Raw genomic sequence first — 15,767 nt, 5'->3', positions numbered from 1 at the left:
GATTTAAGGAAATACAGCTACATACATAAACATCATGGAATCACAAATGTCTGGCAAGGTAGGCCACCAGCTCACAGAACGGGACCGCCAAGTGCTGAAGCACGTAGCTCATAAAAATCATCTGACCTTGGTTGCAACACACACTACCGTGTTCCAAACTGCCTCTAGAAGCAACATCAGCACAATAACTGTTTGTCGGGAGCTTCATGAAATAGGTTTCCATGGCCTCATACATGCCTAAAATCACCATGCGCAATGCCAAGTGTCGGCTGGAGTGGTGTTAAGCTCGCCGCCATTGGACTCTGGAGCAGTGGAAATGCGTTCTCTGGAGCGATGAATCACGCTTTACCATCTGGCAGTCCGACGGACAAATCTAGGTGTGGCGGATGCCAGGAGAAAGCTACCTGCCCGAATGCATAGTGCCAACTGTAAAGTTTGTTGGGAGAGGAATAATGGTCTGTGGCTGTTTTTCCATGGTTTGTGCTAGGCCCCTTAGTTCCAGTGAAGGAAAATCTTAACACTACAACATACAATGACATTCTAGACGATTCTGTGCTTCCAACTTTGTGGTAACAGTTTGGGGAAGGCCCTTTCCAGGGCTCAGTGCACAAAGCAAGGTCCTTACAGAAATGGTTTATCGAGATTGGTGTGGAAGAAATTGACTTGCCTGCACAGAGCCCTGACCTCAACCCCATCGAACACCTTTGGGAGGAATTGGAACTCCGACTGCAAGCCAGGCCTAATCGCCCTACATCAGTGCCCGACCTCACTAATGCTCTTGTGGCTGAATGGAAGCAAGTCCCTGCAGCAATGTTCCAACATCTAGTGGAAAGCCTTCCCAGGAGAGTGGAGGCTGTTATAGCAGCAAAGGGGGGACCAACTCCATATTAATGGCCATTATTTTGGGATGAGATGTTCGAGTGGGTGTCTATATACTTTTGACCATGTATATATTTTAGGTTTCCAATTCTAAGGACCTCATTAGTTGAAATGCAAAGCGAGTTTTGATTTGAGGGGATTTGCAGTCGTCTTACTTCTATCCTCTTTCATTCTTTCCCTGTTGTTGTGATACGTGTTTAATCCCCTAGAGTTGATGTCCGCACCCCTGCGGAAATATAATTAACATAATAAAAAAATCCCCATCAAAATCTCTGTTTTACATGAAGGTGAGGTGTGTCACATACAGAGACATCAGAATAACTATTCTTATCTACGACTTTGGTATATGACTCGAAAACAGCTTTGTTTGTTTGTGCTGTCTTGCACATTGTTTGGCATGACAATGACCGTAGGAGTTGGCAAGACGGCACAAACTTATCTGGGACCACGCTAGTGAAGCCAGTGTGTATTTAGTGTCATTCTACTAATGTCCACATGAAAGTGATTGTATCTTATATAGTGGATATTTCGTTAAATCTTAAAAGGTTTCAGTTACCCCTCAAAAATCATTGTGTATTAGGTCTTCCTGCTTATACTTGTACTCATTGTTAATTTCAGTTTATGCTGTCTTCACTTGTCTACTATTGTACTTATGATCTTGGGATATTTTCCTTTTTTTATATGTGTAAATTGCTTTGAACAGTTGAATGACAATTGATTATTATTATTACACATAGGTAAGAAAAGCTCATTTTCCAATGTGCTTAATAGGATTAATGTGCTAACACAATCATGTGCTAACGAGTACTGTACCTGTCATACTGTAATACCATTTACTAGTCCTGACACCCAGTGGGTGTGGGTACTGTAGTTTAACTGTGCCAAAGGCACATTCCTTTCCTGGTATGATGGTGTAAAATAAATCATTCTTAATGAAGCCATCCATTATGGCCATTATGCCCATGAAAGTTAACAAGAGATGGTAATAAATTATTATATCAATATACCAGTTGAAATGGAGAATGTGTACTGCCTTCGGACTTCTGGAGCAGGGATGATACCAGCAAACATGTACTAATGATAGTGGTTTGGCAACATGTCCACCTTTACCCACAGCAGCCCATGTTCTCTAGGCTATAGTGCTTCCAGAAGTAGGCTGTAGTGCCACCTTGTGCTTCTCTCACTGCCACCGACACAGTCACGAGCCATTCATAGGAGTCTGTGCAACCACACATGCACTGTACACACGGTACACAAACACAGCGTGCACTGTAAAATGTTTCACATTAAGAATTGCAACTTGTTGAAAGGGAATGTCTAACAATGCAAGACTGTGTATAGCATACTGTATGTAAAGAAAGGGATGGGAAATGTAAGGATGTTCTTTATTATACTGCTTTGGGCGCTTGGTTATCCAATGCATTCCACTGTAGTGCGATGAATGATATGAGGAAGGGTTGACTCCAGTGTGAATCCACTCAAATGATGGACAATTCAAGTGCAAACAGGTCAATCCAAAACAATGAAAATACCTGCTGTTTGTGATGGTACAAAACAGGGAACACTGTGTTCAGTAGGCACGAAATGGAAAAACGCTTAGTCTACATCATCCCGATGGCAAATGCAATAGGAATGTATACCTGCTTTGGCTGAGACCTAAGCGTTAGTTTCCCCTGTCATTGAACTGGGTTCATACTTCATCTCACCCCTGAGTTAACTAAAGTAGAGTATGCCTTAAGTAATGCATTTTAGTGGAAGATATTTATTGCCAGTGTTATGTTTTAATTTATTTGAAAAAATGGATATGCATTTTAACATGGACACAGAGGGCAACACTTTTACATCTGTGAAACTGCACCGGGATATTACAGTATTCACAATATTTTGAGCTTAGTGCCGTTTTATGGATGTAAAAGGTTGTCCATAGTCTATTTTTATTCAGACGCTTATTATGATTGTAAAGAAGATGCAAACAATTTCAGTATGTAACAATGTTATCGTTCTGTGTAGTGTATCATGTCTACTAATAAATATCAGAGGTCTGAATTAAAAGATGTGATGCAAGTTCCAGGAAAAATATGCACATCCAATGGTCAGGTGCTGGCTGGAAAAAAACTAAACTAAATAAAATAAGAACAATGTCAGCAACTCTGTAATGCATGTTTTCTTTTGCTCTGTCCAAAAATAATTCCATCTTTGAAAAAACAGATGTAAAGTTTCAGATGGTGAGAGTTTCTGAAAAAAAAAAAAAAATGTTGAGAGCAAATTGTAAGCAATGACCAAGGGCGTGTACAGTAATTACATTCACCAGCGAAAGGAGGTGTGACAGTGACTATGAGCCAGGTCAGAAGGGTGTGGGGAGGGAAGAGGGGGTGATTAGCCTGACTTTATCCCCAGAGACAGATGATGGACAGCGGCTCCTGTGACAGGACAGTACTTGGATATCATCAGGGCGTGGAGCCATTTTAATGAGAATGTTGTCCTGAGCGGCTGCACTACTCCTGCTGTGTTCAGTTACTGCATGCCTACACGTTGCCTGCTGTATCCTATGAGTTCACCACCTATAGGATGCAGCAGTACAATGTACAGCAGGAAACACATGGTAGGGTCACATGGCCAGAGTTATTTAGTATCTGCACCAGTATAAAGTTTACACCCGTTATTTTACTATTTCAAACAATTCTAGTGCAGGTCCGCAGTTAAGTTTAGGCCTGTGTTTTGACCTGTGACCTCCGTGTTGGGCTGTGGAGGTTGTTGCGGTGCCACAGTAGCGGTGCCCGCTCAGCAGACGAACCGGTGTTAGCAGGACGCTGTGTCGTCATGAAGCTGCCGGACTTCACCATGACGCAAAAGCTGGGGGTGCTGAGGCAGAGTGCTGCCGCTGTACTCCTCCTGCTCCCCAAAAAACATGTCCTCCATCCCCCAGGATATCATACAGGTAGGTTAGACTTTATTTCAGGGTTTGGGGTCCGTTCTGTTTTAATATCCATCACTTGGGAGTATACGACAATCTGCGGGTTTATGCCATTGTCTGTTTCTCTACCCGGCACCTGACATGTTCTGGATGTGTGGCACATTACGCCAATATAACGTTAACCCTTTACTTCTATACAGAGCTCCTCTATATGTCCGAAGAGGTCAAGCACGCCGTAGCTACCCTCACCTCCTCAATACTGGTCCGAGGTGAAAGGAGGAGGGTCTGGAGAGTAGGTTTGGAGAGGGGGGCGAGGAAAGAAAGGGGTAGAAACTGTGAGGAAGGAGAGAAGAGGGAGGAGGAGGAGGAGTGCATATAGCGCAATGTAAAATAAGATTTGAATAGTCATACATTTAATTGGTTCAGCATCTTTCATACATCACAGCTTGGATTTTTCTCTCTCCCTCTCTCTTTTATTGAATTTCTCATTCTGTCTCGACAGTGTATGATGTATGGTCACAGGCACCCTATTTCAGATTCTAGTGAGCAACACCAAGCCCATCAAGCTGATCACTGACAACACAATCATCACTCTGGAGGTGAGTATGTCTCTCCAACCCTGTCTATGACCAAGGACATCAGCTAATTGTTATGGCATATTATGCATGCATGAATCATGCAATTTGGTTTCAAAAGGATAATTGAATGTGAAATACTGTATTAGGCCTACTAGTCCCAACATAGCCATGTCAGACTTGTGTACAGATTGTGATTGGTCACTGTGCCTTCAGGGTGTACTTCCTGGTGCTGGAGAGGATGTGCCCACCATAGTAATCTCGTCCCACTATGACTCATACGGCCTTACTCCAGTAAGTCAACATCACACTGTGTATGCACTAGTGAAATAGACATTTATTCACATTGTGTGTGTGTGTGTGTGTGTGCGCGTGTGTGTGAAACAGTGGCTGTCATGGAGCAGACTCCAACGGTAGTGGAGTGACCATCCTGCTTGAGCTGATCGGTCTCTTCCAGAAACTTTACAACAACCCCCACAGCCAGCCTCCCTGAGTTACACACACACACACACAGTGTCTTTTTTACAGATCATTAATGAGTAATTGTAGCTCAGTTTGTAGAACATGATGCTTGCAATGCCAGGATAGTGGGTTCAATTCACCGGACCACACATATGTAAAATGCATGCACGCATAACTTTAAGTTGATTTGGACAAAAGTATCTGCTAAATGGCATATATTATTATTATTTCTATTATATATTATCACTATTTATAGATCATACGAAAAGTGTTAATCACATATCATATATTACATTTGTATTACGTTTCAAATCATCACATTTGAGAAATAGGCCTTAGAACCTTATATAATCAAAAACGCTAGTCAGGTTTTGTTTGGGTATATGAAGTGACACTTGTTTTCTTTTAGTTCTAGATACCATCTTCTTTTCTCCATGACTGGCAGTGGGAAGTATAACTTCCTGTGTACCAAGAGGATAATATGGACCATAACAATGAGTTGCTGGTTCACCTGATCGTCTTTCAGATACGGTGTCAAGACCAGAACTATCGAGACCTAGACTATCGAGTCCTGTGCTTTGTTGTTTTCGGCTTTCGTGCTATGTGTATTGTGCACTTCTTGTTTCGGGTCTCTTCCCGTGTAGTGTTATTACAGGTTTCGTCCCGCATAATTATTAGAGGTTAAAACCTCGCTCTGTTGTTTGGGTTACATCCCTGTATATTTTATATACCTGTTTTTTGGGGCTTTTTCATGACATGCTGTATTTTTGGGTGGAGTAATAACCCTCCCCCTATTACATATTCCATCAACAGCACCCGATGTCACAGGAAGGCCAAAAAGATCATCTAGGACAACAACCACCCGAGCCACTGCTTGTTCACCCCGCTACCATCCAGAAGGTGAGGTCAGTACAGGTGCATCAAAGCTGGGACCGAGAGACTGAAAAACAGTTTCTTTCTCAAGGCCAACAGCCATCACTAACAGAGAGAGGCTGCTGACTACATACAGACTTGAAATCATTGGCCACCTTAATAAATGGCTCACTAGTCACTTTAATAATAACACTTGAATAATGTTTACATATCTTGCATTACTGTTCTCATATGTGTATTTACTGCATTTTATACCATCTATTGCATCTTGCCTATGCCGCTCGGTCATCGTTCATCCATATATTTATATGTATATATTCTTTATTCCATCCCTTAGATGTGTGTGTATTAGGTAGTTGTTGTGGAATTGTTAGATTACTCGTTAGATATCACTGCACTGTCAGAACTAGAAGCACTAGTATTTTGCTGCTACACTCGCAATAACATCTGCTAACCATGTGTTTGTGACCAATACAATTTGATTTGTATTGTGTGTAGATGAGGGGGGGAAATATTTGTAGCGTAAAAGGTTGTAACGCAACTTAAAGTTAAGGGGTCTGAATACTTTCCGAATGTACTGTATATCCATGTTGATTAGCTAACATTAATTAGGCTATTTGCTGGGAATTAACGGGGGTTGGACGGATTCTGTAGGATTTATAAAATGGGCATAATGTGTTTAAGTGTCTGGAACCCACTAGTCTTCATGTGCAGACTAGTCTAGACAGTGGGAGCTGTTAAATGTCAACATACAGGTCCAGTACCAGTACTGATTTCCTAATATGAACTGTAGCTCAGTAAAATCTTTGAAATTGTTGCATGTTGCATTTATAGTTTTGTTCTGTGCAGTTCTGGACATTCTGCACCAAAATCAGATTTTAGTTTGGCAACCTGAGGTTTTAAGAATTCTGACAAATCAGTACATTTTAATCACGCTGAGGATTTTGGGCAATTCATTTTTGTCAATTATTATTTTACATATATATATATACATATTTTTTAATTGTCTTTGGCTTCAGTAACCTATTTGTTCTATCATTTAAGGACTCATGGAAGTTGTGTTTATGACGAGATAAAATCGTTTCCAATAAACAACCCTCTTATTTAATTAGCAATTACATCTACTTTATTTTTCAACCTTTCACACGAAGAGATTTTGCATGTCGGCGTTTGAGGCTCTACAACAAAAACATCTAGTGGATGAGACTGGAAAACTGAAGTAGTAGGAGAAGAAACTTCATAAATCACTGCTATGACGTGCAACCGAAGTCGGCATCAGGTGATGCTGTAAACAGTATACAAACGAACCACTGACTTGTAAGAACAGTAGTAGACTGTATGCTGGTATTTAGTACATCCACCAGAGGGATCCAAAGACTAAATATAAATCAGTTATTTTTACACTACCTTGTCCCCTTACCCTTTCAACCTAGGCCTTCTCTTGGAAAATCCATGTAGCGGTGCATATCTGAAGTCAGCAATATATATTTATATACCTGGTTTCTTAAGCTCAGATCAGTTACCAACCTAATGTTAAGTAAATAAACTAGCAGACAGTTTCCAAATACCAGTACATGATTTTCATTAAAAAAAAATGTAAGTGATGTTTGGGATGATAAGTGGAAAAGGCTGTATTTTGCATTGGTTAAGTCTGAACCTCACATGACAATGGCTTGTGCACGAGACCAAGAAATGAGCACTAGTCATCTAGGGGGAAACAAGTTTTGGAGTACAATATGAGAAGTCATGGAATTTGTATTGATTGACACGTAGAAGACCATTCAAACCGAGGTGCATGTTCTCTCTTCTAACATAGTTATATTTTTTCACTATTGAAACTGCACATATTCCTTATTTAATTCCATTGAGGTTATGTCAAGGGCAGGCAATATTGCTATCACACAGTGTAGTTTCAGAGTAATATTCCACAAAATACATTATTTGAGTTTCAGACAGGGAACAACAAGAGGTTGACGTTCTTAGCTTTCTTTAAGTGACAAGAAATGTTTTATATGGCTTTATGTTGGCAAGATATCCATGTTTTGGGGATTTGTGGTTCAATGATTGTGAATTATCGTGATATCCATGGTGCCAGTCCACACAGGAAGTGTGGGAGAGAGACAGAGAGAGAGGAAATATAACAAATATTTGGCTGTAAAACTCCTTCCATAGATTATCAATGTCACTGATAAATGACTAAATATGTGGATTTAGTATTCTCTGTATCCCTGCTACAACCAGTCTTCTCTGTATCCATGTTACAACCAGTATGCTCTGTATCCATGTTACAACCAGTCTGCTCTGTATCCCTGTTACAACCAGCCTTCTCTGTATCCATGTTACAACCAGTCTGCGGTGTATCCATGTTACAACTAGTATACTCTGTATCCATGTTACAACTAGTATACTCTGTATCCATGCTACAACCAGTCTGCTCTGTATCCATGTTACAACTAGTATATTCTGTATCCATGTTACAACTAGTATACTCTGTATCCATGTTACAACTAGTATACTCTGTATCCATGTTACAACTAGTATACTCTGTATCCATGTTACAACTAGTATACTCTGTATCCATGTTACAACCAGTATGCTCTTTATCCATGTTACAACTAGTATATTCTGTATCCATGTTACAACTAGTATACTCTGTATCCATGTTACAACTAGTATACTCTGTATCCATGTTACAACTAGTATATTCTGTATCCATGTTACAACTAGTATACTCTGTATCCATGTTACAACTAGTATACTCTGTATCCATGTTACAACTAGTATACTCTGTATCCATGTTACAACTAGTATACTCTGTATCCATGTTACAACCAGTATGCTCTTTATCCATGTTACAACTAGTATACTCTGTATCCATGTTACAACTAGTATACTCTGTATCCATGTTACAACTAGTATACTCTGTATCCATGTTACAACTAGTATACTCTGTATCCATGTTACAACTAGTATACTCTGTATCCATGTTACAACTAGTATACTCTGTATCCATGTTACAACTAGTATACTCTGTATCCATGTTACAACTAGTATACTCTGTATCCATGTTACAACTAGTATACTCTGTATCCATGTTACAACTAGTATACTCTGTATCCATGTTACAACCAGTATGCTCTTTATCCATGTTACAACCAGTATGCTCTTTATCCATGTTACAACTAGTATACTCTGTATCCATGTTACAACCAGTATGCTCTTTATCCATGTTACAACCAGTATGCTCTTTATCCATGTTACAACAGTCTCCTCTGTATCAATCAAATGTAATTATAAAGCCCTTCTCACATCAGCAGATGTCACAAAGTGCTGTACAGAAACCCAGCCTAAAACTCCAAACAGCAAGCAATGCAAGTGTAGAAGCATGGTGGCTAGGAAAAACTCCCTAGAAAAGCCGGAACCCTAGGAAGAAACCTAGAGAGGAACCAGGCTATGAGGGGTGGCCAGGCTATGAGTCCTCTTCTGGCTGTGCCGGGTGGAGATTATAACAGAAAATGGCCAAGATGTTTAAATGTTCATAGATGACCAGCAGGGTAGAGAGAGCATACTTATTCACACAGGACACCGGATAAGACGTATCCATGTTACAACCAGTCTGCTCTTTATCCATGTTACAACCAGTCTGCTCCTTATCCATGTTACAACCAGTCTGCTCTTCTGGACAATCTTGCCAAAATGATAGGGGAGGAAGTTACATTTTCAGAGAATGAGGAGCATGATCATTACTCATATTTTTTGTCTTGAAAAAAAAAAACTGTTATTACCCTGCATTTTTCTGGGTTTAATCTCATTCTTTCCGTTGTATCCTGCCACAGCTGGTTGCTCACTCCTCTGCTGGCTGCCAACTTTCCGTAATTAACTCCCTCCTTCTCCTCTCTGTCCTGCTCTCTCACACTCTTGCTGTCTTTCTTGCTCCCTTCTCTTCTCTCTCCCCTGTCTCTTTCTCCCTCTTGCTCTCTCTTTCTCCCACACTCCCTCTTCCCTCTACCATTCCCACTCTTCCTCTCTGCTAGCTGTTCAACAGAAAGCAGGGCCGGGCAAATGTAAATCTCTCTGGGGGATTTGGACAGTATACATATGACACATCTGGAGGACGGCAGATTCTTGACACGTTACATGAAGCAGCCTCGCGACTGGCGCAAGAGTGTTCATCTTCCTGTATCCCCCGGGACCTCCCCTCTCCTCTCCCTCTTGTTCACTTTTTCCATTCTGCCCTCTGCTTTCTGTTGTTTTGTTGTCTGTGCTCCTCATGCAGCATGTTAGTCGACTGACTCTGACTGAGCCGCCCAAACTCTGATTATTGTTGATTATTAGATGACTGACCTTTCTCACTGTCACTCATCCATTAAAAATTATATTAAGAGGTTGGATCTAATAAACTCTACATGATGATTGCAGAACAGTACAGTACAGACAGTACAGTAAAAACATGTCATTGTTTTGTTAATTACAGTGTGAGTTGTCCACAACCATTACATCAGTCATAGATGATGAGTAATGTGTAATGACACCAATGTTTCATTCAATTTAAGCATCTTGGCTTAATAACTCCACCTAAATGAATGAAATTACATGATTCTGTGTGTGTATGCTTGTGCATGTGTGTGTGTTCCTCAGGGGTTGTGCACAGTAGAGCAATGCATTCCTTCCATTACCCAGGCCAAATCAATGCACTGAGCTCAAAGCCAATAAGCACATTGCATCATCCCCTCCTCCTTCTCCCTCTCTGGCTGTGCTGTTCTGTGACAGGAGGGGAGAGTGGAAAGAGCTGACCCAACCCTGTCAGGGCAGTCCCTGATGCAGCCCTGACCCCCTGCCTGGCCTGCTGCTCATGGAGCGCCACACACACTGTGTGTTTCAACACATGCGACCCAGTCTCCAATAACGTGGGCACACTCACACAGACATGCATGCACACACAGACTATTTAAAGACATGTAGGCCTATAACCATTTGCATTTGAGTGATGAAATAACATGTAGCAATGCTTTTGGGGGATTTGACATCTACAATTTGCACTTTCAAAATGTTTCTTTCAGTGCTGCTAAAGTGGGTGGTCACCATATCGCTTCATTTTTAACTATACAGTAATGCTGATTTTACTTTACATCTATAGGTATTGTGAGCCACCCAATATAGATGGCAATTAATCTCAACAAACCTTCTAGAAATCAGTTTATATGTTGATCCAATCAATCAATGCTGCCATAACATGAGGCCATTGCTATAACTAGAATCAGAACCCTCTTTTAGCATGTTGTTCCTGGAGTGGTGTAAAGCTCGCTGCCATTAGACTCTGGAGCAGTGGAGAACACGTTCTCTGGAGTGATGAGTCACGCTTCACCATCTGGCAATCCGATGGACGAATCTGGGTTTAGCAGATGCCATGAGAACGCTACCTGCCAAAATGCATAATGCCAACTGTAAAGTTTGGTGGAGGGGGAATAATTGTCTGGAGCTGTTTTTATTTGTTCGGGTTAGGCCCCTTAGTTCCAGTGAGGAACTAAGGGGAAAATCTTAACGCTACAGCATACAATGGCATTATAGACGATTCTGTGCTTGCAACTTTGTGGCAACAATTTGGGGAAGGCCCTTTTCTGTTTCATTATGACAATGCCCTGCACAGAGCCCTGACCTCAACCCCATCGAACACTTTTGGGATGAATTGTAACGCCGACTGCGAGCCAGGCCTACAATCCTAACATCAGTGCCCGACCTCACTAATGGTCTTGTGGCGGAATGGAAGCAAGTCGCCACAACACAGTTCCAACAGCTAGTGGAAAGCCTTCCCAGAAGAGTGGAGGCTGTTATAGGAGCAAAGAGGGGACCATTAATCAGTGGCAACCCTTCGTTCAGGGCAGGTGGGGTAGAACAATTCTGTACAGTACCAGTCAAATGTTTGGACATACTTACTCATTCAAGGGTTTTTCAGATTAAAAAAAAAACAATTTTCTACATTGTAGAATAATAGTGAAGACATCAAAACTATGAAATAACACATATGGAATCATATAGTAACCAAAATAGTGTTAAACAAATCAATATATTTTATATTTGAGATTCTTCAAAATGACCATCCTTTGCTTTGATGATAGTGTTGCACACTCTTGGCATTATCTCAACCAGCTTCATGAGGTAGTCAGCTGGAATGCACTTCCATTTGTATTTATTTAGTTATTTCACCTTTATTTAACCAGGTAGGCTAGTTGAGAACAAGTTCTCATTTGTAACTGCGACTTGGCCAAGATAAAGCGTAGCAATTCGACACATACAACAACACAGAGTTACACATGGAATTAACAAAACATACAGTCAGTAATACAGTAGAACAAAAGAAAACAAAAAGTCTATATACAGTGAGTGCAAATGAGGTAAGTTAAGGAAATAAATAGGCCATGGTGGCGAAGTAATTACAATATAGCAATTAAACACTGGAATGGTAGATGGGCAGAAGATGAATGTGCAGGTAGAGATACTGGGGTGCAAAGGAGCAAAATAAATAAATACCAGTATGGGGATGAGGTAGGTAGATGGGCTGTTTACAGATGGGCTATGTACAGGTGCAGTGATCTGTAAGCTGCTCTGACAGCTGGTGCTTAAAGCTAGTGAGGGAGATGTGAGTCTCCAGCTTCAGAGATTTTTGCAATTCGTTCCAGTCATGGGCAGCAGAGAACTGTAAGGAAAGACGACCAAAGGAGGAATTGGCTTTGGGGGTGACAAGTGAGATATATCTGCTGGAGCACGTGCTACGAGTGGGTGCTGCTATGGTGACCAGTGAGCTGAGATAAGGCGGGGCTTTACCTAGCAGAGACTTGTAGATAACCTGTAGCCAGTGGATTTGGCGACGAGTATGAAGCGAGGGCCAACAAACGAGAGCGTACAGGTCGCAATGGTGGGTAGTGTATGGGGCTTTGGTGACAAAACGGATGGCACTGTGATAGACTGCATCCAGTTTGTTGAGTAGAGTGTTGGAGGCTATTTTATAGATGACATCACCGAAGTCGAGGATCGGTAGGATGGTCAGTTTTACGAGGGTATGTTTGGCAGCATGAGTAAAGGATGCTTTGTTGCGATATAGGAAGCTGATTCTAGATTTAATTTTGAATTGGAGATGCTTAATGTGAGTCTGTAAGGAGAGTTTACAGTCTAACCAGACACCTAGGTATTTGTAGTTGTCCACGTATTCTAAGTCAGAGCAGTCCAGAGTAGTGATGCTGGACGGGCGGGCAGGTGCGGGCAGTGATCGATTGAATAGCATGCATTTTGTTTTATTTGCGTTTAAGAGCAGTTGGAGGCCACGGAAGGAGAGTTGTATGGCATTGAAGCTCATCTGGAGGATAGTTAACACAGTATCCAAGGAGGGGCCAGAAGAATACAGAATGGTGTCGTCTGCGTAGAGGTGGATCAGAGAATCACCAGCAGCAAGAGCAACATCATTGATGTATACAGAAAAGAGAGTCGGCCCGAGAATTGAACCCTGTGGCACACCCATAGAGACTGTCAGAGGAGCGGACAACAGTCCCTCCGATTTGACACAATGAACTCTATCAGAGAAGTAGTTGGTAAACCAGGCGAGGCAATCATTTGAGGAACCAAGGCTGTCGAGTCTGCCAATAAGAATGTTGTGATTGACACAGTCGAAAGCCTTGGCCAGGTCGATGAATACAGCTGCACAGTAATGTCTCTTATCGGTGGCGGTTATGATGTCGTTTAGAACCTTGAGTGTGGCTGAGGTGCACCCATGACCAGCTCTGAAACCAGATTGCATAGCGGAGAAGGTATGGTGGCATTCGAAATGGTCAGTAATCTGTTTGTTAACTTGGCTTTCGAAGACCTTAGAAAGACAGGGTAGGATAGATATAGGTCTGTAGCAGTTTGGGTCTAGAGTGTCACCCCCTTTGAAGAGGGGGATGACCGCGGCAGCTTTCCAATCTTTTGGAATCTCAGACTATACGAAAGAGGTTGAACAGGCTAGTAATAGGGGTTGCAACAATTTCGGCAGATATGTTTAGAAAGAGAGGGTCCAGATTTTCTAGCCCGGCTGATTTGTAGGGGTCCAGATTTTGCAGCTCTTTCAGAACATCAGCTATCTGGATTTGGGTAAAGGAGAAATGGTGGGGGCTTTGGCGGGTTGCTGTGGAGGGTGCCGGGCAGTTGACCGGGGTAGGGGTAGCCAAGTGGAAAGCATGGCCAGCCGTAGAAAAATGCTTATTGAAATTCTCAATTATAGTGGATTTATCGGTGGTGACAGTGTTTCCAGCAGTGGGCAGCTGGGATGAGGTGCTCTTATTCTCCATGGACTTTACAGTGTTCCAGAACTTTTTTGAGTTAGTACTACAGGATTCAAATTTCTGTTTGAAAAAGCTTGCCTTAGCTTTTCTAACTGCCTGTGTATATTTGTTCCTAACTTCCCTGAAGAGTTGCATATCACAGGGGCTATTCGATGCTAATGCAGAATGCCACAGGATGTTTTTGTGCTGGTCAAGGGCAGACAGGTCTGGAGTGAACCAAGGACTATATCTATTCCTAGTTCTACATTTTTGGAGAGGGGCATGCTTATTTAAGATGGTGAGGAAGGCACTTTTAAAGAATAGCCAGACATAATCTACTGACGTGATGAGGTCAATGTCTTTCCAGGATACCCCGGCCAGGTCGATTAGAAAGGCCTGCTCACAGAAATGTTTTAGGGAGCGTTTGACAGTGATGAGGGGTGGTCGTTTGGTTGCAGACCCATTACCGATGCAGGCAATGAGGCAGTGATCGCTGAGATCTTGATTGAAAAGTTAGTTACGATGACATCTATGAGGGTGCCCGTGTTTACGGATTTGGGGTTGAACCTGGTCATTGATAATTTGTGTGAGATTGAGGGCATCAAGCTTAGTTTGTAGGATGGCCAGGGTGTTAAGCATGTCCCAGTTTAGGTCACCTAGTAGCACGAGCTCAGAAGATAGATGGGGGGCAATCAAATCACATATGGTGTTGAGGGCACAGCTGGGGGCAGAGGGTGGTCTATAGCAAGTGGCAACAGTGAGAGACTTGTTTCTGGAAAGGTTAATTTTTAGAAGTAGAAGCTCAAATTGTTTGGATACAGACTTAGATAGTAATACAGAACTCTGCAGGCTATCTCTGCAGTAGATTGCAACACCGCCCCCTTTGGCAGTTCTATCTTGGCGGAAAACGTTATAGTTAGGAATGGAAATTTCAAGGTTTTTGGTGGTTTTCCTAAGCCAGGATTCAGACACGGCTAAGACATCTGGGTTGGCAGAGTGTGCTAAAGTAGTGAGTAAAACAAACTTAGCGAGTAGGCTTCTAATGTTAACATGCCTGAAACCAAGGCTTTTACGTTTACAGAAGTCAACAAATGAGAGCACCTGTGGGGTGGGAGTGGAGCTAGGCACTGCAGGACCTGGATTAACCTACACATCACCAGAGGAACAGAGGAGAAGTAGGATAAGGGTACGGCTAAAGACTATACGAACTGGCCGTCTAGCACGTTCAGAACAGAAAGTAAAAGGAGCAGGTTTCTGGGCATGATAGCATAGATTCAAGGCATAGTGTACAGACAAAGGCAAGGTAGGATGTGAGTACATTGGAGGTAATCCTAGGCATTGAGTAATGAAGAGAGAGATATAGTCTCTAGAGATGTTTAAACCAGGTGATGTCATCGCATATGTAGGAGGTGGAACAACAATTAACAGGGGCAGCAGGGTAGCCTAGTGTTTAGTTCATATCCCCGAGCTGACAAGGTACAAATCTGTCGTTCTGCCCCTGCACAGGCAGTTAACCCACTGTTCCTAGGCCGTCATTGAAAATAAGAATTTGTTCTTAACTGACTTGCCTAGTTAAATAATAAAGGTAAAGAAGTTAATTTGTGGAATTTATTTTCTTCTTAATGCGTTTGAGCCAATCAGTTGTGTTGAGACGAGGTAGGGGTGGTGTACAGAAGATAGTCCTATTTGGTAAAATACCAAGTCCATATTGTGGCAAGAACAGCTCAAATAAGCAAAGAGAAATGACAGTCCATCATTACTTTAAGACATGAA

This window comes from Oncorhynchus mykiss, chromosome 7, assembly GCF_013265735.2.
Source record: "Oncorhynchus mykiss isolate Arlee chromosome 7, USDA_OmykA_1.1, whole genome shotgun sequence".
Taxonomy (NCBI): domain Eukaryota; kingdom Metazoa; phylum Chordata; class Actinopteri; order Salmoniformes; family Salmonidae; genus Oncorhynchus; species Oncorhynchus mykiss.
This window is presented reverse-complemented; position numbering follows the sequence as displayed.